Genomic DNA, 25,180 nt, shown 5'->3' with positions numbered 1-25,180 from the left:
TCGAACCCGGGAACCCTGGCGTTGTAGCGCGATGTGCTAACCACTCCGCCACGGGGCCGGCGGAGGCAAGGTTGAGACCAACCTCTTCTCAGCCTTTCATATACAAGATTATGAAACTTCGAGTGACGTTATGAGGTAGTAACATTGCAGCAATGTGTCCTCTGCGTCTCTGTGTTGATTCAGTGTCATTTTTCTTTGGAATCTCTTCCCGTCAGCATGTCGTTGTAAAATATGAGTGTATTTGTTCTGACAGACAGTTGTAACTCGTGTACAGTAAAATATATCACATATTCCTTTATTCTTCCTAGCTTACTAGAAACATACTTTGTACATTTTTCAAACTTTACAAAATATTTCCTATTTAATATGCCGTTGCAACTTACATTTGAAACTTCTTTCGTGTAATATTCATTTTGTTGCAGCCCCACCTCGCCCGTGGCGGAGTGGTTAGAACATCGTGCTACGACGGCAGGGGACCCGGGCTTGAATCCCGGCCTGGGTATGGATATTTGTGAATGTCCGTCCAATCCTCCGTACTTTCACGTGTCGCCAAAATAGAAAAACGCTAATACAATCTATACTTGGACTCCCTTTTCGGTTGCCGTGTTGTTGTGGATCCCTCGCTGTTCTTTTGTTTTCAATCCAGCGCGTCGTTAGGTAGTAATATACAGGTGGGTCCATTATACTTGATTCGGCGATTTGAAGTGTGACGTCAGCAGGAGTAGGTTATTACGTACTTTTGAATATCAAATTCAATTAACGGTTTCACCCTATTAATGTTGTGTTATATATTTAATATTATTTTCTAATTATTTTTATTTTATTTTCTACCTATTAAAAAGAAATTGTATCGATAATGATGCATGATTTTTATATGAAGTTCATTCACAAATGAACCAACATGTCCTGATCAAGACTCGAACCTTTAAACTACAATTTCGCCCGACCCTGTGGCCGAGTGGTTAGCACATCGCGCTGCGACGCCAAGGGTCCCGGGTTCGAATCCCGGTCGGGCTTGGTTGTTTGTGAATGTCCATTCATCAATTTCATCATTTCATCACTACCCATCTTCGCAAATTAGCCAAGAGGCACAAAACGCGAAGTAAAATAAACTAAATCAATCAATCAATTTAAATTACAATTTCGAAATCGCGAGTCGACCACTCAACCAACCGAAGAGACTGCCTAGTGGCGGCGATTGGGTTCCAAAATTAGGGGACAAGGTGTAAAAAGTGGGGGTGGGGGCAAGGACAATTAATTTACTTTCCCTTGGTACATAAGATTTAGCATAGTGCAGGGACAAAAGTTGGAAAAAGTGGGTGGGGGCAACTACACCCCTAATCGACGCCACTGGTCAGAGGCTTTTTCGAGTCCCTTACCTCTACCTCATAGTGCTGATGGAACCAGTTGACTGTTGCCTCAAACATGGCCTAAAGAAATACGTAGAAAGGTAAACTGAAGTGACATCCATCCCAGTCACTAATGATTCCGTCCATGATATCTGAAATCGTGTCCAAGTTAATCGATTTATGCTGAGCCCTGAATGTCTATGGTACAGTGATTCGGAACCATTTTCAACTCTATATCAAGTCCCAATTAACCCCGATTAGTGGCTCTAATCGGTTTGGCGTCTGACTGCCAAACGGGATACAAGAGTTTTATTCCCGGTGTGGGGGATCTAAAGTAGGATTATTTTCCGGCCTCGTCACCGAATTAAGCGGCTCTGGGGGCTATCCAGCTTCAAATCAGTGTGTACCTGGAGGCAAACCTACAGGTTAAAGGCGGCGCTGGTGCTGATCACAACACCTCCAAAATGACCGAGATCGAGAATGTGTGGAAAACTAACCCAGTTCCCCTGAATGTGGCACGGTGCAGTATGCACGGGGAAGTTACCTTTACGTTACAAAATCCTTTCAACTAGACAGAGATACGAATAGAGGGTCTGTTAAAAAGGTTGTTATGTATTATTACAGTATAACTTAATTCCAGTCGGGAAGGACGCGACGCCTTGTAAAAAATGAGTACCAGGTACGATTCCTGGCGAGAAACATTGAACCGTGATTTGAATCCGACATTTGAGAATAAAGTGAATTTGAAACCAATTTGGCTAATCAGAAAGACTAATCCCAGAATCACGTAAAGATTTCTCAAAATTGTAAGGGCAATTACGCTGTAAATGTATGGGAATTACACATCTATTTATTAATTCTATAATATAACACATGGGGAAAAAATATAAGGACAGATAGAAGAGGGAGAAAGTAGGGTGGAACAGAGAACATAAGCTACGCATCGTGATTCCGTGGCGACGTCTTGTCCGAATCGAATAACCGTTCCAAGAGGCTTAATGAGTTCGTGTTTGAGAGATAGTTTGATAAGGTCCCATCTGCTGCAGCCTGACTAAGCTTTTCCGTTGTTTGGTGTAGTCACTTCAGGCCACTGGCGTACGCACAAGGAGGGGGCATAAATGGGCTACAGCCCCGATATTTTTATAAAATAAACAAATGAAAGCAGAAAAGTCGGGAAACCCTCCATTAAAATAATCCCCGATAACCATTGTTGTCTTTGAATAACTTTTAAAACGAAGGTTTAAAATCGTATTTGGAGCTCACATCTGATAAAAAAAGGGGACATTATCGAAATTGACTTACAGCGATGTAGCTTATTCTATGATCCAAGAAAAGATATCATCTCTGAACCAGCGTTCACATTCAGCTGTAGATATTGGAACAATTTTGATATAATTCACATAAACTTTGAGTGACGCGGCAATGTGTTGTGGAGTTTCTTTGTAGGTGCGAAGATTTTTAACTACTGACGCACACACCCTTTCGCTTACAAAGTTTGCCTGACATCTCACACACCTTCACAATTATCTAAATACCATGTATTTGCGTTTTATGGGACTGTATGCGAAAATATACCTGAGTCTTCAAACCGGCTATTCATATTATTCACCAAAGAAGAAAATGGTTTGGAACATGGTTATCCTTAACTCCGAAACTATCGTCCTTCAAGGTGAATCACTTGCTTTCAATGCTTAAAGAGTAGCCATGTCTAAATATCTAAGAAACTGAACTGACGAGACGGAACTGAACGGTTCCAGATAATCACGAACCGGAAGCAGTTCCGGTCGGCTACGGTCCATTTCGAGCCCTGACCAGACCTTATGCTTCGTCTGTGTTTGTAAAATAACAATGTACGTGTAAATATTGTGTGCCAAACTTCCTTTGTTTTCGTTTTTGTAATCGGTGTAAAATGGGCGCACAGTACTGTAGGTACTAGGTAAATAAACAAATAATGTGTTGTCCTGAACTACGTTATTTGGGTTAAAGGTATTTTACCAGTATTGTATGAAAGACGGAATTGTCCATTTCCATCATGAAACTGTGCGCAAGGGCAGGAAACAATAAACTGAGAAAAGAAGAGCGCGTCCAACAGCAAGGCGCCTTGAATTCCAGAGGTTAGGTTACGATGAACAGAAATGTATAGCTTACACTACGTACAACACGGGTTAAAATATTGAAATAATATATATTAGTATTTTAAACGTAATAGTTTTGTAAGACAGTAAATAAATTCTCAAGTCCGACTTCACAACCCACCAAACACCCCCTCGGGTCCCAGCTGTGAGTCGGGCCCCATAGGTTGAGAAACGATGCAATCCAATGCCTTATTCCCCTTAGCATTTGAGTCGGACAGAAACAAGTTTGGGAAGAATGCTTCTGAAAGCTGTGTCAGTGCATGGCTCCTGGAAGTCTGGAGAAGGGTCGGCGAAGAGTAGGAATCAAGGAAGGAGAAATATAACGTTTGCTTCCACAAATTAAACTTGCAGTCAGTGGCGTGCCCAAGGGGGGGTTAGTGGCGGTTATAACCCCCCGTTTGGCCCAGCATTCCTAAAAGAAAAATGTCAAAGGTCGAAAATATGACAAAATGAAGGCAGACTGCCAAGACAAAGTATACGTAACCCCTCCTTTTGTAAACTCCTGGGCACGCCACTGCTTGTAGTACTATAAATGTTGTGAGGTTGAAAAGTTTGTACTTCGCTAAAGTAAGTTATTGCCACAGCCAGTTCCTGACGTGCACTTCTTCTCTGAAGAGGCAATGGAAACTGTTTGAGGAAATCTAATAAAGCAGGGGAAAGTCAAAATTGTACTACAAATAACTAAGTTGGTACTTTCTTCAGCATTCCTTGGCACTTTCTATTTCTTTTCAACCGATAGCTGCACTGAGTTCACGATTCGAAGAGAAATGTACAAGAACCAGATAATTATTTATTATTACCCACACAGATTGATTTGATGGCACCCAAGAAATGTCAAACATTTCGTTAATTTCCATTATTGTTGTTTCTACTGCTTGACCACTCTAGAACAGATCCTTTTATTTTTTTCTGTTTTGACTGAACATAAAATAAAGTGCATCCATAAAATATTTAGGGTGCAATGGCTATCTTTCTTAAAGACATCTTGAAGAGCAAGCTCGAAATTATGACTCAAACAGTGAATGACTGTCATTCCATTCAAAGTACACGTTCAGAGGGGGAAATTTTCTTCCCATGGTTGGGAATGAAAATATAAATGTAGATGAGGGCATGGGAAAAATAGAGGGGGGGAATCCCCGATTCACCCCCTTCATTCGGATACTGCTTCATCCATTCGATCTTATTATCATTCACCTTCATCTTCGTGATTAGCCAAAAGTAGAAGAAATGCGACGTTAAAAAAATCAAATCAATCGAACTCTACTTCAAACCCTGTTTTCTCTAACGTAGAGTGTTGCACCACTACACACATCGCACTGATTACGTAGATCATTTTGCAAATTATTGTGGGTATTGTTGGCATTGTATTATTATTGTTTTCTCAAAATAGTTTGCTTGACACTCGTTAAGCAATCAAGGATTTCCTCTTATCACTGGTGAATCCCGAACGAAGGGTCATCTTTCTAGGCGGATTCGAGCTTTGGCTGCAAGTCGTTTCACTCTTCTGGCTTTAACTGTAGAAAGATCCGACCATTAAAATTCAAATCTCGAGACAGTAGGGGAGACATTATTTTCATTATTATAATGGTTCTTTCTACATTCTTAATTTTTTGAGGACGCATTTTGAGGTGTTCATGCACCACTGGCAACCACCGTGCGCACTCCTATGCCCTCACATATCAATTTTAATTTGCTTCATATGTACAAGATGTTGTTTGAAAGTGTGTTAATATCGGGTGTTTTATAGACAAAAAGTATGTGTATATATATATTGGTTACTGGGACTCCCTGTTGGCGTAGTAGTAAACGTCGTCGCCTTGTAATCAAGGAGTCCCGTGTTCGATAACCATTTGAGACATAAAATGGTTCGGATCTCAGTTTAAACTGTACGTCTAGTCCCGATTAACCATACTGTATGTATAGTGGACTTAAAACACGAACTCGATCAATCTATCAATTTGTTTACTGAAAGGTGCTATTCGGAAATGAGCAAAGAGTTTTCGTTACTTAAGAAAAATTATCGAACTTTAACCAACAAAATTATAATCGAAACGTTGTTTTATATATCTCGGCTATGACTGCCTGGAAAAGTTAAAGGACGCCACGATTATTAAATGTCGGTCAACTCATTATATTAGCACAATAAATTCTGGGTTCGAATTCCTACGTCAGTTTCATCTGTCTTACGTGGTAAATAAATAATCAATTAGAGCAAGAGATATATAAAGAGACAGTAAACATATCATTTTAGGGGAAGGGGTACTGACTGCATTTACGCACAGAATCGGCAGTATTAAAAACAAGGTCGGTAATTGCTTTGGTAATATATCAAAAGCAAAGCAAACGTTGTTATTCACTTTGTTGATTTCTGGTTAAATATTTTTTTTACTATTTCATTGTTGATAATTTTATCGGAAGAAAAAATTCTTACATTCTACAGAAGAGAAATCATGTGTTAATTTCCGAATAATAGTCACCATTTTATATCATATGCATACCATTAACATTATTCTGTTAAGCCTTGCATGTATCCTGCAGCGAAATAGGACACCTGCCAAAATACTTCATCGCAACCAAAGCAGTGACTCAAAGGCCACGACAGTAGAAATGTATGTTTGAACGAAAGTCAGTGGCTCAACCGTTATCTGTTTCACGGCGCCTGGAGTTGTCTCGCTGAGAGCTCGAGTTTCGGTTTCGCTTGTAAGTGAGTGAACACTTATATACACAAGCAACAGTGGCGTGTGCATGGGGGCAATTAGTTGGGAATACAGTAGTCCCAATATGATTCAAGTTCGCTGTATTATTAACTTCAATTGCAAATAAAGATGGCGAAAAAGTGTGAATGTTTTCAGCTATCGCAATTGTCCCCAATGGTGTAGTGGTAACGGTATCACATTTAATGGTGCGGTTCGGCGTTTGATCACCATTAGAACCTCAGCGGCTGTTTCTATTGGATGATATTCAGCCAACAACTTCCCCGACAATTGTTTGCGCGAAATCACACCCATTGCAATGATTACGGCAAACGTTTCGGAGCGTGTTGCAAACACTTTATAGACATTGCACCTTCAGTGATTGTGGCAGTGATTGAAGGTGCAAATATAACGATTATATTCTAAATGTAGTCCTGCATTTTGTTTAGTCTTTTAACAATGACAAGACTATCTATTAGACTAGATAAAACGATGTGTAGGGCCTCACACACGCTTCAATCGCGGCTAATTTGGAGGTGATTTGATGTGAACAAGAAAAAGCATGGATTCAATATTGACATATTATCTTGAGGTTTAGAGAATGATAATATATGACGTGTGTAACACTCGTGAAATAATTCGTTTCCTATTTACTATGATGATAATTTTGCAATTATTTGCAACAAAAGAGGAAATTATTCATTAAAAAATTGATTCTTGAATTTTAATGTTAAAAAGTATCAATATCTATTCATGTCACTGATTGGGAATGATCTACCAAAAGCGCGGATTTTCATAAATGACTAGCATGTGAGTCAATATGTGAAAACAACCGTCTCCTCGAACTAATAGCACGGAGTTAGTGTAGAAACTAGAGCCCCTGGTAGCAGCAGATTTTTCATTTATCCTTTAGGAATGTTCAAGTTGCTGCTTCTCATATAGTACATGCATGCCAAATATTGAGGACAGAGTGCTGAAAACAATTCTCTTCTCTTTCTTTGTTGCCACTAGCATTTCTAGTTTTAGATGAGAGTATTTACGTTTTGAACGATTTTTCCCCTTCCCTTGAAGCAACAATACGGCGAATTCAGCAGTCTTTCAACAACCACCCCTTCGCCCTCTGTGATGTCTCAAACTTAAAATATATATTAGCTTCAAGTACATTAACTTGACATTTGTGTGAAAATGTAAAACAATTTACCAATTGATTTTAGGCGAGTTTAACCACAAATATTTAATTTTCGATAGTTATAACTGCGTAAGTCAGTTAACAAAGCAACACCTTTAATCCACAATCATGCAATTATAATTTATTTTATTTTAACGGTTATCCCATTTTTCATATGTCCCTGCTCATTAACACTGTGTTACACATACATATCTGTAAGTTGGGCGGCAGAAATACAACAACCGAAAGTATAGGGGGCATACATACTATTCACCTTGAAACCACATCAAGTTGAGGTATTGATACCCATATGGTTGAATGCTCGGCGCAGACCTGAAGGCGCCAATGCAAGTCTTATTCATCTTGCCACTTACGTATATCGTGTGCGTCTCGAGAATTACTCCCGCAAGCACAAAATATTTCAGGTCGGCTCTGTGGCTGAATGGTTAGCGTAGCGTGCAACAAAACTCGGTGTCCTAGGTTCGCACCCTGGAAAACCTGTACATGAAATTATTTTTGTTCCAACAATCTGTTTCATCAGTCATCCTAACCTTCATGTTATATGGGATATCTGCGAGAGGAATCCTCAATTTGAGGAAGACACAGCCATTTGCTGGTGTTATATAGAGATTAATTTGACTAATATTACTTCTCGCTTTTGTCTCTTTTGGTCAATCGCTAAGATTAGGGTGGAATTGATGCGAGGGCAATAACAAGAATGTATGGGCAGTACGCAACAAACAGACTGAATCTGAGTCTAGACGCGAAAGCACCGATTGTCTGAAAATGTAGCCCATCCAGAGCGGGATATATAGAATTTGGACTATCCTCTATTTTGGGCACTGTAGACATTTTTATTAATAATTTGTTCTCATGGTACTTCATTTTCACTAACTGCATCATGCTCTGTACTAATAACACTTGTAAAGTTCAAAACATTGATACATCTGATTAAAAATTACTCATTAAACTTCGTTTTCCTTTGAAACAGCCACTTTCAATATATATTTCGCCAGACAACACAAATACCGCACACGCACTAAAGGAAAACGAATCAACACTACATTATGGTAGCCACACTGCACGCGAATCGGTAAACCGGTAAACAATGATGTTGATTTTGGTCGCCAATATCCCCCCAATTGACTTTTATTTGTTGACATTCAAAATGTTTACATTTGTTTTTTCGAGAAACAATTACTTATATTCGAACAATAGAGTTGTACATACTGTTTGTATGATCTAGGTGACGTTTGAAAATAGGCCATGGTGAAAGAACTTATTTAATTGCTAGATAGTCCTTCGTTAACGAAATAAGTAAGTAAAAGGTTTTGGCATGTTTCAATTTGCCATGGTTTTCACTTCTGCCCCTTCAGGATCGCATTTTTGTCTGGCCCTTGGTTATAGCCCCCTTCCTCCCTGAGTCCAGGACGTGGAAGAGAGGTTTACATTTAGGCTCTTGCAGGAAAGCCATGCATTACACCCCGCTTCTGTTATCGTTATTTAAGGAACCCTCTCCATTTTATTTGCGAGCAGTATTCCCCACGCTTTCAGTGCCGTACTCACAAATGCAGTAAAGTGATGTGAACATAAGGGGGTTATAAAGGAGTCCCGGGTTCGAATCCCGGTGGAAGCACAAGTGGTTCGGATTCCACTTTAAACTGTAGGTCCAGTCCCGATTAGCCTTACTGTGCATAAAGTGGACTTCAAACAACAAATCAAATCAAATCAAATCATAAGGGGTTATCAGGTATTTCTTACCACTCCTAGATCATGCCATATTTTCCTAAATTTGATTTTTATTTTATTTTAAGGAAAGTTGAGCAAAAATAAAACTACCTAGCTCTAAAACTCCTTCTAAATACGCCACTGTTCTTAACTTTACAGCTGACATATCATAACACCCATCTATCACCCAGTAACAGAATTCACCTCCGATTAGCGTGAAACACAATAATAGCATGCTTTGTTAATATTTTTTCGCCAATCTTATATAAAACAGTTACGATGAAAAAACTCCGTGGCGAAACGGCCTTGAATAACAAAGGCCTGTTAAGTGGCTTTCTTATAAGTTGACACGTGGTCAGCACATCGAATCCCTTTACCGCTGTTATCTTTATCCTCTATTTCCGTAGCTCCCCAATTGCCTTCAAGAAACCGAAATGTTCGGTAATGGAACCTGTGATCACGCTAACTTGAGTTCTAAGTCTACTTTATGCAAAGATGGGCTAATCGGTGCTGACCTATAATTAGAAGTGGTATCCGAACCACAACGTGCATAAGCCCAATAGTAAGGGAGCGGTCGAAGCGTGGGTGACGCAAGCAGCTCTTTACAATGTAATCCTGCCCCTGCGTCGTCAAAATGTTCAGCATTCTTGAACAGATGGTCGTCGCCTTTATTCAGTGCTAAGCATTTGTATTATCATGTAACTCAAACATCGAAAGTAGAGATGTAATATTTATCGTTTTTGAAGCTTTTGACAACGAAGCACTGAAGGAAACTGGCAACAAGGCGGTACTCGGCTAAAAGCGATGTGGAGAGGAGAAAACAAATGACTGTCAGTGACGAATCTACATATTTTTGGCCCATCGCAAAGCATTATTTAAGTTCCCTTGAATGTAAAACAAACACACTTGTGAAAGGAAATGACAAAACATTTCCTCCTGTTCAGTTTCTTCTATTTATGTATGTTGTTTGCGTGTGTCTGCAAAGATTTGATTTTGTTATTTAGCATCGCTTTTATACCACTTTGGCTAATCGCGACAATGAGGATGAGTCATGATAGGATGAAATTAGGAAATTGATGCAGAAACACTTACAAAACACACCCACGTCCAAGGGGAGATGCGAACCGTAACCATTGGCTTCGTAAACTCTGTGCTAAGCAGTCCGTGCGGAGATCGGAATATCTCTGGAGTTTTTTAATGTATAGTTTTAAGTTCACTTTTTTGCACAGATCGGTTAAATGGGACAGGACCTATAGTTTTAAAATGACATCCGAACCACTATGTGCCTCCACCGGTTATCTAACATGCTATACTTCTGTAGAGGGAGGTAGAATTGGAGAGGTAGTGTTTGGCAAAATCATGTGCAGATGAAACTTTCGATAAGTCACTTGTGAGAGATGTTTAAGGATACAATCCAGCTGGGAATGATGGACCAATATCTGTTGCATAATATTTCTACATTTGCTCGCTTTTACTTTTAATTTGTCGAGATTTGGGTTGGGTATGCAGTGCTTGTTAGGTAACTAAATCACGATTGATGCTTCCCAATGTAAATAGTAATTTCGTTCTATCCACGGGATTTTCGCCCCTTGCTCCGCCTGTCTGTCGCAATTATTAATCATTCATTGGACAAACCATTCGTTAAATTAATATTACGCACGTTCTCTCCAAGAACCAAGTACTAAAGTTAACTGTTGCATTTAGAAGTCCCTCCAACCTTTCGTTTAACGCTACGGGGTTACGAATTTCAAATAAGACGTCCTTATGTTTCTTTGTTTGATTTTCCTTGTAGATGCAAGATTTAAAGAAGAATAATATAATATATAATAACGAAATATTGGATCACAGGTCTGTTTCCTAACTAAATCGTCAAAGAAAAGCAAACGCTGTTATTAATTTTGTTGATTCATAGTTCATTCTTTGCTATCTTCTTTATGTTAATTTTAGCGAAAGAGAAAACTATTTCACTAATTAATCTTTAATAATAATAATAATAATAATAATAATCGCCATGTTATATCACATGAGGTATAATTTTGTTACACATTGCTTGCAGCCAGCAGCGAAAATTACATACCAGTCAAAATAATTGAAAGCACTACTCTCGCAGCCTGGCAGGTGGAACAAGGGAGTGTTGAAGCAGATAACATCCACTCCTGCAAGCAGCAGAAGAGCTCTGAAGTTGAATTATATCGAGCTGAGGCATTTGTACATCTTATCATGATGCAAGAAAGGACAAGTGCAAAAACATGATTTTCTGGGTTTAAAACACTAAAACTTTAACCTTTCGCGCTACACGTAAACAAAGACGGACTGCAAATAGAGAAACGCTCGTTTTTTTTAATTTTTAGTTGATCTTTGTTATGAGGGAAATGGTATATGCAGCAGATCTTTGGAAACACTCATATAGTTTGCAGGTAATGATAATTCCGTGTTAAAGTATTATATTCTGTGAAGTCAGGTATTTTTTGTGGGGGTTAGTGTAGTTTTTTTTGTCACAAAGTAAATTGGAGTTCTAAATTATAATTTGACTGGTACAGTCCGGCCAAGGGAAACGAAACTAGCTGGAAAGTACGATTCCAAACGCGAGAGGGGAAGCAGGCAGAACACCACCCTATGGCTCTTGCCTGCTATAGTAAAGCACAAGCAAAAAAAAACTGCGCAGACCCGCAAAGCCTGTGCACCGTACTCCTGCGAGGAGGGGAGGGCACCTTATGGCACGAGCTGAACGGAAGAAGGGAAAGCTACGCTGGGACTTTTCGTCCAAGGTTTTTTTCCTTGTGGTCGCTCTGTAGGGTTCGCTTGCTGTGTTTATTACTGCTTTCTGTGTTGTGTTTGTGATGTCTCTTACAATTCGTAACAAACCGTATCGAAGTGGAACAAAGAAAACAAAGACGTATTGGTCCCTGTTGCACATTCTACAAAACACCCTTGATATAATACAAACCACAAACCATTCAGTTACTACATTTTCTTTACTGTATTTATAATAGTTTGCATAATAATACTGTTGAATACTATTCTGATTACTGCTGTGTACATTTGTGCTAATTATACGATTTAATAAGTATATCAATTAAATTGAATGACCGAAAATAAAGTTCCATGTTTACAAACAAGTTTGATTTGATTTGATTTAGTTTATTTTACTTCGCGTTTTGTGCCTCTTGGCTAATTTGCGAAGATGGGAATGAGTGATGAAATGATGAAATTGATGAATGGACATTCTTAAACAACCAAGCCCGACCGGGATTCGAACCCGGGACCCTTTGCGTTGCAGCGTGATATGCTAACCACTCGGCCACAGGGTCGGGCTCAAACAAGTTTATCTACTAATGTGACGTAATGAATACTTTCCTGATATGTTCCGTTTGCTTATATAGTATATGGATGGTTATTTTTTTTTTCATTCTGTACCCTTACATAATTCGTAAACATCTATAGGTATTTTGGCGGCGATGTTACTACGTTTGAAACTTCGTTGTTTTTTCAACAGCTGACGATTTTCACGAAACCCGCTTCCTGAACAAAGTGCCCCTATTTTGCCAATGAACATTTCCATTTGACGCATGCGCACTTTCGTAGATGGTCTCAGCTAAGGTAGCCAGGCAGTATGTCTGTAGGGCCACCCCGATGGTGGCAATCTCGGTGCCTTGTAAGCAAGGGGTCCTGTGTTCGATGGAGGCACATAGTGTTATAATTCAACATTAAACTCTAGGTCCACCATGACTAACCTATTTGTACATAAAGTGGATTTATAATAAAACCTCAAATAAATTTAACTGATTCTTCTAAGCTTTTAGGCCCAAAACATTAACAAAATATAGGATATATATTATTCGTAACTCCTTTTCGCTCTTAAATTTTACAGTGATTTTATACTTCTTTTTTTAAAATCCTGCAATATTGTATATTTCCCAGTGTTGAAATTTTTCTATACATATATTAATGCTGGACTAAGAACGCCTCAATTTCCAATCAAGCTTTGCAATCAAGGGGTCCAGTAGAGACAGTAGAGACATATATTGGTTCGGATCCCATTCAGTCCCGATTAGTCTATCTGTTCACAAATCAGACTTGCAACAACCCATTATCTCTTTACCTTAATATCCAGGAACAGTAACTTGTCAGCTGAATTCTAATTTGCTAATTCTACACATGTTTACATAGTTTACGGTATTCTTTTGTATTAAAATCGTTAGAATTAAATGCAAAATTTACTTTAGTTTTCCTTCAAAACGCTTTGAATTCAAAGCTTTATTCTTCCATAGCATTTGAACTTCACTGAAAAACAAGCCTGGGAAAAACGCCGCGGGCTGTTTCCATTGCATAGCGACTCGAATTCTGGGCAGGAGTCCGCGAGGAGTAGCGATCGACAAGCGAAAATAACAATTATACCAATACAAAATTAGATTATAGCAGTATACATTGACTTGCATTTTGTTACTTCCAGTTTGCAAATGCAGCAGTAGTCACGTTGTAATTGTGCACATATTTTTATTGAAAGAATGTCAGAATGTCAAAGAACACGGCACACATGAGTGGCAAGAGAGAGGGGAGAAGGTACACGTCGCGAAAATTGGCTGCTATTGCTAAGACCCTTCATTCATTTCTGACATTCATTTGCATCCTCGCAATTAGCCAGAAGTGATAGAAATGCGATGTCAAATAAACTAATTAAACTAACAATAAGTATAAAACAATTGCACAAAACATGCATGACGCTTCGAAAGATGGATTTTTGAATTTAGTAATCCTCTCTCAACAGTGGCGTAGCAACATATAGCGAGGACCTGGATGAGATTAGAATGCGAGGCCCCCATCCAATGGCGGAAATTAAAGGGAAGTGGGGGTGAGCAGTCGCTCCCCTTTTTTTTCACTTTTGCGCCAGAACTGTGCTAAACCTTATCTGCCAAGGGAAAGTAAACTGTCCTTGTAATTTTTGTTTTATAATCATTGATGCGTGTTTACAAGACATTCCAATTCAGTCGGGACAGTCTATTCTTTCAAACTCAAGTCGTAATTAGACTAACCGTTAACCCCCATTTAGACATGTTCTTCATTTTAATAATGATTGCTAAATTAATAATAATTAATTAATAATTAATAATGATTTCTTCTTGATACTTTGGACCTTAACATTGCAACTCTACAATTCTACAATTAGGAAAGATAATAGTAGGCAAATTGTTCACCACCACTTTAATTCTCTCATTACTCTACATCCTGTGTTCTTCTAAGGGGTCATTGATTCTTTTGATGCGAAGCTTATGTTGACTGCGTTTCTATTTCAACCCTTTATCATGACACTGTGGAAAACAGACTGAATGAAAATACGGTGGAGATGGACATATTGCTTTTACCGTTGGGTGTACACTTAGCACTATATCTACGAGCTAGCACTAGCTCGCACAATGATACTACCGAAACATTGGTGGTCACATCCAGTACTCCCAACAGCATTTCGCCGACCAGGGTCGACCACCTGGACGGAGTGGTTAGCACAACGCGCTACGATGCTGTGGGTTCCGGGTTCGAATCCAGGATTGGGCATGGACGTTCTTTGTGAGTGTTCCTTGATCAATTTTCATCATACCATCACTCATCCTCATAATCGCGATCAGCCAAAATGTCAGAAAATCGACGTAAAATAACCTCTCAACAAATCCAATAGCATTTCGGATGTTCTCTTTTGTTCCACATTTTCGGATCTGTCTCCAACCTCCTCAAACAAATTCTTAGTACGGGCCTGTTCTAGGAAGGAATAAAACAACGCAAGCGTTTAAATGTCTCGCGCTTGCTTCGTGCAAATTAGAGGTTTTTGTTGTTAACTTATTAAAATCGGGAGTGCAAGGTCAAGAGAATGAAGAGAATACAAGACAAAGGACGTTCTATTCAATGAAATAATAAATGTGTAAAAATGTCTAAGCAAGTTATCGTAAATTTTTCCTAACTGTTTCACATGAGAAATACGACGATCCTTCTTTACTTCTTTCGTGACCCTTAGACTTAAGACCTGCCTGCCTGTATGTTATGCCTCTGATTGGACGTATTCATTCAAATTATAACGTTTAACTAGAATTTAAAACCAGATAAATACGGAATGTTTTAATATTACTGCCCACAAAAAAAAAACATTTTCCATGCCCCCCCCACTTCTATTTATAACATTTTTCGTATCAAGCTCCTTTAAGCGCGAAGTCCCGTGCGGTCGCGCACTTCTTCCACCCCTTGCTACACCCCTGCCTCTCAATGCTTTTAATTGCCTCGAAAGTGAATATTCTTTACGTTGCTAAACTAACATTTTCCCCCTAGGATAGTGAAATGATCCACATTAATGAAGCGACTGAAGAATGCGACGTATGTTTACGTTAATTTTAAGCGTTTTTCTACGTCGTAGGTTAATCGTTAATGAGCATTAATGGTGGAATCCGAATGAACACGATGATATATTCATTCCTCACCCAGGATTCAAAAGTAGAGCTTCTGGCTTCGTAGCCACTTCTTCATGGAGGCTGGAAGGTAAGTAATGAATACATTTGATTAGATGGTTTTTAGCGTCGCTTTTTTCATTTTTGGCTAATCCAAACGACGAGGATGAGTAATAATATGATGAAATTGATGAAGGGCACCGTCAAGGGAACACCATGCCATGTTCCTCCACCGCGTGTCGAACCCGCGACCCCTAGATACATCAGAGTGTGGTGTGTATCATTCATGTATCCTTCACTACGGCAGAGATCGAGAATGTGTGGAGCCATATCATTTGCTCGAATGGTGTCACGGCAGACTGCCATACACAGGGGAGAACTTTACCTTTTGTAGCAGTCGCCACATATATTTTGATGGCATAAAATCTTCGCTGTCCCTTCAAGTACATTTGCTTCTGTAACTTTGTAAATATTGTTATATAAAGACCACACTGAGGGAAGGAATACGCTATCTTTCACTAAACCTGAATACTGTGTGACCATTTACTTCATTGCATTATTAATTATAAAATGCAATCAAATACACGGCTATAAATTATCAGGTTTAGAAACGGGAAGAGTATTTATGTCGTTTACATTTTATTTTGCCATCTAGAAAGTAATGTTTACTACAGTGGATTTAATATTTTCGTTAAGGTCATGGAAGGCAAATATGTTGTTTCCAGGCATTATATAAAAAATTAAATCGATGTCTTCAACTCGAGCTTTTTCCCTCAAAGTTTTCTGGTTTGGAGCATTATCAAATGTACATGTCATTGTTCTCTCGGTTGTTTTATGCATAAGATGGCGCAGTGGTAGCGTCGTTGCCTTGTAATTAAGGGATCCCGGGTTCGATAACCGGTGAAAGCTCATAGTGGTTCGGATCCCACTTTAAACTGTAGGTCCAGTCCCGATTAGCCTTATTGTGCATAAAGTGGACTTAAAACACCAAATCAATCAATCAATTATGTATAAGCAAATGCATTATACGCATATAATAATGCGAATATCTCTGCGTAAGCATTTGTATGTTATCTTTTTACATTTGAACTATGAAGAAACACACGCAAACCGAAGTGACGAGCAGGACACAGTTCCTACTTTGTGAAAATAACGCAATGGAGAGATCAAGCGTAAGATACCGTGACAACAGACACAGGGGGAAAATGCGCGGTGAACTTACTACAAGCAGAGAAGCGATTGTTTTGCCCCTGCGACGTTGTCGGGTGAAGACTTTTCCCTCTCGTCTAGTCGCACGTTAAACAGAGCGAGCGAATGCAGAAGACGTCAAATACGTGTAGCATGCAACGTCGCAAAAAGACATCCACAGCTCTCTGTCCACGGTTTCGGCGCGGCTGCAGAGGCGAGAGTGAAAACTTCGCTTCACTTATCAGTGTTGCCAAACACGACTGTTAGAAAAAGAACTACATTGAAATTAAATGTAGTTAAGGATTGCAATCATGCCGTTAACTTTGAGAAGTATAAACGTTTGTCTTCGTGTTCTACGAATAGGGATCCTATGTTCGAATACCGTACGAGTCTTGCGATGCTTCCAGACCGAAGCGAGAAGCGACACGTGCCACTTGGAAACAATAACTCAATAATATATGCTATGCTGCACGGGTAGTGTTACTTCAGTGAGAAACCCCTCGTTGCTCGTTGCTCGTCGCTTCGTCCCAATGGAACGTTCGTACCGAAGCGATAAATGGCTTTGGAAACAAAAATTCTTAAATAAATAAAACTTTCTAACAAATGTGATATGACAAACTACACGTGCCACTTGCATGTTTCACGCACTGGGGACGTTATCGTGTTGCTTCGGTCTGGTGGTCATGCCTACGCATTGAATGCTTTCTTGCAGAGAGATTTTAAACCGAAACGACAGGCAACAAGTAGCAAACGACGGCTGCAAATGACACTGAAGTTCATACCGAAGTGACAAGCGAAAAGAAAGACAAGCCACTTCAGTCTTCAAGTAAGCATTCACTGTTAAAGCCCGAACACCAGACCTAGGCGACCCAATTCAGGATATTGACAAACGGAAGTAACAGGCGAGACTTGCTTCTTCGTTTCGAAACGTGTCGCTTCTCGGCTTCCGCTTCTGAAAGTCATGGATGTCATGCAGCGTGTCGCCTTGGTCTGTTAGAGCATTTGAGAAAAACGCTTGCTTGTAGACAGAGGTATCGTGTCACTTGTCACTTCGATATGAACACCCCCTCCCTTTTGCCGGATCGCTTGTCGCCTTGGTCAGAAATCTCCATTCTTATCCTCATCATGGCCGAAAGGAGACAAGTAACGAGTTTCAACTGATAACATCTGATAACTCTACTCTTTGTTTCCTGGTAATGGAAGAAAATGAGCTTTACAAATGGATTTCTGTTTACCAGTATTATAGTAAAACTCAACTAATAATTTGTTATAGGCACGTATAGAAGGGTCACATTCGGAGGAATAAATTCTATTGTAGCATTTTGTTTGATTGCAGGATTAAAGCCGACCACCGTGGTGGAGTGGTTAACACATCGCGCTACAACACCAGGGTTCCCGAGTTCGAATTCCGGTCTGGGCATGGATGTTGTGGGAGTCGATTCATCAATTTCATGATATCATCACTCATCCCCATCTTCGCAAATTAGCCAACAGTGGTACAAAAAGCGAAGTAAAATAAAACAAATCAATTACAATTACACTTGGAGGGTTAGAAGATAATAGAAAAACAGATCTGGTTCCAAAGTTTTAAGTTGGCAACATTGACAGCTCGGAAGCAACAAGACGGCCAGGCGAGAGGGGAACCCCGACGGCATTTGCACGTACCTTTCCTCGCCCCTCAACCCCCTGGGATGTTCGGTACCAATACATGCGAAATAGATCCAAGATTTTACACACCCACACTTCCTGGTCCCAAGAGATGCGATTAAACACCACACTTTTACACAGACGTGAAGCTTCCAGAGCTGGCAGAGTTTAACACACACGTTAACACACAAATCGAACAAATAGCGACTTTTTGGTACCTTCGAAATACTTCGCGTACATGTCGAAAAGGGTCTCAGGAGTCTCGCAATGGTCTTTTCTTTGTTGGGACCGGCAAAAAGTCCCAACAATTTTTTTGGTCCCATTAAGAAAGGTGTTTAAACATACGCTGGTTCCCACAAGAATATATCTGCGTACTCACACACACACACACACACACACACACACACACACATATATATAGGGGTTATTCCATGTCGAATCAGGCAGGAGTTGACCTTCATAGTCACCGATTCTGATGATATTTGGTACACAGCTTTGCTTTGCTCCAAAACCGATACCTGCGAAAGGATTTGCAAAAAATATGATTATTACGTATTATATGAGGGTTGTTCAAAATGTCATTTATGAGCAACATGCCCTTTTCAATTGCGTAGGCTATATCTTGGAAAAGAATGAAGATACAGAAGCGTTCTAAGCTTGTTGTAAAGAGGAGAGACGGTAGCATATTATGAGATGATCTAATATTGAAACTTAGTAAAATTTGAACAGACTGTTCAAATGTTCAAATTTTAAGTTTCAACAGCTCAAAACACCCCAATCGATTTTTCTCATTTTCGGATATTTTTAGCTACCATCCTTCCTCTTTATACTGATAAAGTCTTATCGAGGTGTGTTCTTGATATAAGGGAGAAAAATGAAGTTGAAATCTGTCCCGCATCAGCAATGAACAAAGCTGCAGCGTCCTTATGATGAGACTTTTCATTTGTGTTGCGCTAAAGAATATACATACTTACTGTTCAGGATCAAATGATATTCCACTTGATGATTGGCTTCCTTAGGTGCTGTTATTACTAATTTATACGTTACTGTTTCTATATTTTTAGCGGCGTTCGTGGGAACGAGATGTGGGCGTGTTGTGAAAACTTTTGTGTTAGCCAAGAAAATGATGGGGGTGGGCGGGGGTAAAAATCGACTAATGTCGGGAATAATTTCATAAAAGACGGATTTTTGTCAGGTTGTTAGACCACTACTAGAAGTGCAAAGTCTCAAAAGTTTCTGCCCTTCTCCCTTATGCTTCCCCTTAATCATCAGATTCACAGACTCTTAGTTACTGGCCTATATCTAAGCAGTTATTTTCTTTAAACTTTTAATCCTTATTAGATGGACTGAAGAAAAGGTAATGGTTGATTGTTCAATAATATCAGTGGTTTTAACATTACGTAAGAAATCATCTTTTAAAAGAAGATAATTTTTCCTGTACTTGTTGAAGTTTCTCCATTGTAACTTTCGAATAAATTACGCGAAACAAAATTGTTAGGAATAAAAGTTATAGCCTAATTTATAAGGGTTAAAGTGATATAAGTTTTAATGTGTTTAATGAAAGAACCGCCATAAGATGTATCTCCAAATAGAGGACTTCCAACCCACCATCTTGATTACTGTTCAGCGGCTAAGTCCCTAATGATTGACGATTTGTTACACTTTCTGGTAAAAGCAAGAGACTTGGTAGTATAATTGTTATGCCATTTAAGGTATTTTCAGTTAACGAGCCAAACGCTATGTTTGTGCTGACGTCTCCCATGTTGAAAAGAGTCCAACATAGTGGATTATCCCGGGAACGGTGACACCTATCAAAGTTATCTCGGGAAGTGTGATACCTATCAATGTATGGTTTTCTCAGAAATGCTCCAAATAGTGTAAACTTCCATATTAAATCAATAAATCTATTTTTAAAAAATAAACGATTGTTTTGTGAAAAACTCTTTTTTAAAGCATTTTGTGAGAATAACTGTGAGTTGAAAGTTATGTTGATGGTTATCTTCTTACATTTTCAGTCATATAAATTACAGCTCATTCCAACATCTCGAAATGCGGTCTCCAGCAATAAAAGTTTGTATAATTCAATTTATTAGAAATGCCATTTATCCAGTAACTTTATAAATATAAAAATAGTATTTTAAGTATTCAGTTCTTCTAAAAATTTAAATTAAAACTTCTAACAAACATTACCCAATATTACAATATATATAATGCTATCGTTTGATTCAGGAACAATTTCAAGACTGCTAACTAGTAGCGGCGATTGGGTGCCGCACATTGGGGGATGGGGGGTAAAGGGCAGTTAATTTTCTTATTAGACAAGAATTTTCATTAAGAGACCATAGTGCGAGGCAAAAAGTTGCAAAAAGTTAGAGGTAACTGCCCCCAAGTCCCCCTAATCACCGCCATTGCTTCTAACTCATAGGTATTCTCATAAAATATTAAAAGTAATGAATTTTTTCACAAACATCCCCTCCCCCATCATGGCTAACACAGAAGTGTTCACGACACGCCCACATCTCGTCCCGCTAAAATATGGAAACAGTAGCGCATAAATTAGTAATAGCAGCACATAAGAAACCCAATTTTTAAGTGGGATATCATCTGACCCTGAAAGGTAACTATATATATCATTTAGCGCGGCACAAATGAAAAGTCTCATAATTGGGACCCTTCAGATTTGTCCATTGCTGATGCAGGACAAATTTCAACTTCATTTTTCTCCCTTATATCAAGAAACACCTCGATAAGACTTTCTCAGTATAAAGAGGAAGGATGGTATCTATAAATATCCAAAAATGAGAAAAATCGATTGGGGGTGTTATGAGCTTTTCAAACTTGAAATTTGAACATTTGAACAGCGTGCTCTAATTTTACTAAGTTTCAACATTCGATCATCTCATAATATGCTACCGTCTCTCCTCTTTACAACAAGCTTAGAACGCTTCTGTATCTTCATTCGTTTCCGAGATATGCGGAATTGAAAAGGTCATGTTGCTCAAGAATGACATTTTGAACAACCCTCATATAATTCGTAATAATCATATTTCAGCAAAATCCTTTCACAGCTATCGGTTTTCGAGCAATGCAAAGCTGTGTACTAAATACCATCAAAATCGGTTACTATGAAGGTCAACTCCTGCCTGATTTAACTTGGAATAACACTTATATATATATCATAATCATAATAATTCTCTCTCTCTCTCTCTCTCTCTCTCTCTCACACACACACACACACACACACATGCACATATATATATATATATATATATATATATATATATATATATACATAATAATATAATCATAAAAATAATTGTTTGACAAACACAAACGTATGTATTTGTGTATGTGTCTAAATTATGTTCTTCCCCCTCCCTCACCACTCTTCAATAATTTCTTTCCATCCTGAAGTAAAGCAATTCCCTGTTAATTACAGTGGCATACTGGTGCAAAGGGGGCATGGAAGGCCTCCATCTTCGAAAGTGCAGATGTGATCAGAATCATGCTATAGGCTCCCTTACACCCCCAGACACCCAGTGTTATGAGGGCTAATGTGTGCTATAACTGCTTGTACTAGGACAGATCATAAAATTTCCTCCGAAAATCACATAACCTCATAATCAAAACCAGGTGTCCTTTATGGTAGTCGGACGACCTACAAACTGGACTAACATGTTATCACACGACCACCGGTTACAATGGACATAGAAAATCTACTTAATGCTCTGCACTTAGCTCAAAAAATGAGGCACTGCCTTTTGGTATATTCCATTTCTTCAGAATGACATTATAGACAAGAAATAATACCTTAATGTATTATTAACCCTAGCACATTCTCGTAGTGTAAATACGGCTATATAAATTTTACTTACATGAAGCAATCTAATTTCAACACAACCTATACATCATGAAAACAAAGTGAACAAAAACACATTTTTAAAAGTATAAACATGGTTTTATTAAACATAGAATATTTTAAACGAATATTCTTGATTGTCAAGCCAATAATACGTACATTAAGAATGAAGCGAAAAGTTCAAACAATGAAAATTAAACAAAAATAATATTCATAACACTATAAATAAGGAACGAATGTAATATCCTGTCATTCTAAAGAATGAGGGGATCTGAACCAGTCCTTGTGCAATTAATTGCTGGGTGATGTATGTTATTCATCATTCATCCTCTGATGAGAGCACTCGTCATTGGCATGACGACTTAACGCTTGGCAATGCGAAAGGTACAAAATCACACTAAGGAACTAAACTGCAGAAAAGACAATGGTCACTCGTTGGGTTTTGTGAACCTTTGAACCTGAATCATGGCTGGGTGTTAGGATAATTACCTGTCTATCTGAAGAATTAGTCTGAATAGAATATGCGAAGTCCTCTGTTGGCTTCTCCAATTTGTCGACCAAAGCGTCGTCTCACTTCTGACCTCCTGCTCTCCTGACCACTTCTCCCTTCTCAACTCCAAGCCAAAAGTCAGTCCCCTCTCAGCTTGTCTCACCTCTATATCACTAGGCCATCGAGCTCTTCCTCTATGCCGAATCGTGTTTTTTAATTACCATTATGCAAACCGCCGACTCCATAAGCAGGAGAAACTACCTTTTCCTGGATGGCTCAGGAGGTTTGATTAACACGACACTGTGCATTGTAAACATGCCTCAGAGGCTGAGACAACTGAGAAAAACAAGTGAATGCCCTGGTCAACGTGAAGCATTCAGAGAGACTTTATAAAATAAACATATAATCTTAGGGATTGATACGATATTGTAATCCTACAAGAAAATAGTGCATGCCTCTAGACTTTGTTTCAAAATATAACTATCCAAGTCGAATTTAAGAATGTCAAAATTACGTGAAACATTTTTCTCATTTTACTAGAGGTACGTAAATTTGCCATACATTCCACAACAGAACAAACAAAATAAAGACGATCAGCGCTTACCTTCTCCTTAGGTATGACAGACTGCCCGAGGCACTGCTAGGGGGAGGGACGTGTAGGTGAGAGGTGGGAGGTAGGGAAGGGAGTTGAGGTCACACCACATGTAAATTTTACGTACACTTGTGTTCTAGGGTTAAAACGTTCAATATATGGAAAATAATATAAATCAGCCCTATGGTTGTGTTCAAAGATAAAATGCATGTCACTCTTGGTCACTCACGCAGAGTGGTGAAATTGTTTGTAATGGAAAGAGCCAATATGTGGTTGGAAATTATTAAATGTTAGGAACTTTAGTTTAATTATTTTTGTGTGAACATGTGCTTGTTGATATTCCATGATGGGTTTTGGAACAGCAGTATTGAATATTGAAGTCAAGTAGTTGCGAAGCACATGGCAAAGTGTCATCAGTGTCATCCCTATCCCATCACACACAATACATACACAATAGTGTCTAGCATAATGAACGCAATCCATTCCAGGACAGCATGTGTTAAGTGGCACACTGTTTTAAACCAGTTTACTACAGGAATCATTTTAATCTGTTCACAAGCCAGGTTCAAGACCCAAACATCATATAAAAAGTAGTAGAAGGAATACAGAACACACCACCAAGGCAAGAATGTTGAAAATGATATGAATTTACCAAATTAGTAGTTGTAGAAAATACAATATGTACTGTACAGTGTCTCTCAAAAGTTTTAGGACAACGACATTTTAAACAAGGCAACCCAAATTACTTAAAGCCCTGGTGGCTTGCGTGTAGAGTTAGGCTTAATTTCAGGGTTGCCATACGCACAATAGATATTTATGAAATACGTGAAAGGAATAAAACCAAGTATTACTGTATAAAAGTCTAACAAAGTATCAGTATAACATTTATCCCAAATAAGAAATATTTTCTGAAAGAAAGAAAATCGATTTTCTAGTATTTCATCGCTGATGAGTCTAAAGAAAGGAAAAGGGGAGAAAGAAAACGAACAGGAACAACAAATGAGAGGAGAAAAGAGAGAGCGAAAGGGGAAGGGTAAAAGTAAAGAAGGGAAGAAAGGGTAGGACAGATGTGGATAGGAGAAGTAAAGGAGAAAAGGAAAAGATGCGAGGAGAGATGAGGAAAATGGAGCAAGGAGGAGAAGAGAGGAGAGAAAGAGATGAGAGGAGAGGATAAGAGGAGATTTAAGAGGGGATGAAGAGACGAGAAGAGTGGAGTAGAGAGTAGAGTAAAAAAGAGAACATGAGAAGAACGAAAATAAGAGGAGAAGAGTGCAGTGGAGTCGGAAATCTAAGATAGGAGAGGAGATAAGAGGAGTGGAGAAGAATGGGATGTAGACAAAAGGCGAGAACAGGAGGGAAGGCGATATGACATATAGGCAAAGAAGAAGAAGGGGAGAGAAGGGGAGAGAAGAAGGAAAAGGAGAGAAGAGAATGGAGACAAGTGGAGAAATGAGGTATTTGTAGAAAATATCGTCACAGCGTCAAGAATTGATGCATTGATCAAAATATCGACATGAAACATTCAATAATATTTTAAAATGAATTGGAGAATGTATTAGATCGGTGCGAAATGTCTTTTGGCTGAGTACACAGCGAGATAAAATCTGCTCCGTAAGATATTTGATTCTAACTGCGATTATACCAGTAAAAGTAACCCTATAGCGCTAGAGCCCAACATTGGGCCCGGGCTCACCTACCTACTGCTGGCCTCTGTCCCATGCGGGCCACCAAAGGGGCGTAGAGATCAGCAGCCAGACTAGGGGGACGGGTGGTGGGCCCGACCAACACCCAGCCGTTGTAGGACTTCGCGACCGGATTACGCTCACTCACTCGGAGCTCCCCAATTTCCTCAAGACGGTGGGGTGGGTTGCCACCGGGATAGGCCGAAAATTAGAAGCGA

Source organism: Lepisma saccharinum, unplaced genomic scaffold (genome assembly GCF_977018435.1).
Source record: "Lepisma saccharinum unplaced genomic scaffold, izLepSacc3.1 HAP1_SCAFFOLD_208, whole genome shotgun sequence".
In the NCBI taxonomy this organism is placed as follows: domain Eukaryota; kingdom Metazoa; phylum Arthropoda; class Insecta; order Zygentoma; family Lepismatidae; genus Lepisma; species Lepisma saccharinum.
This window is presented reverse-complemented; position numbering follows the sequence as displayed.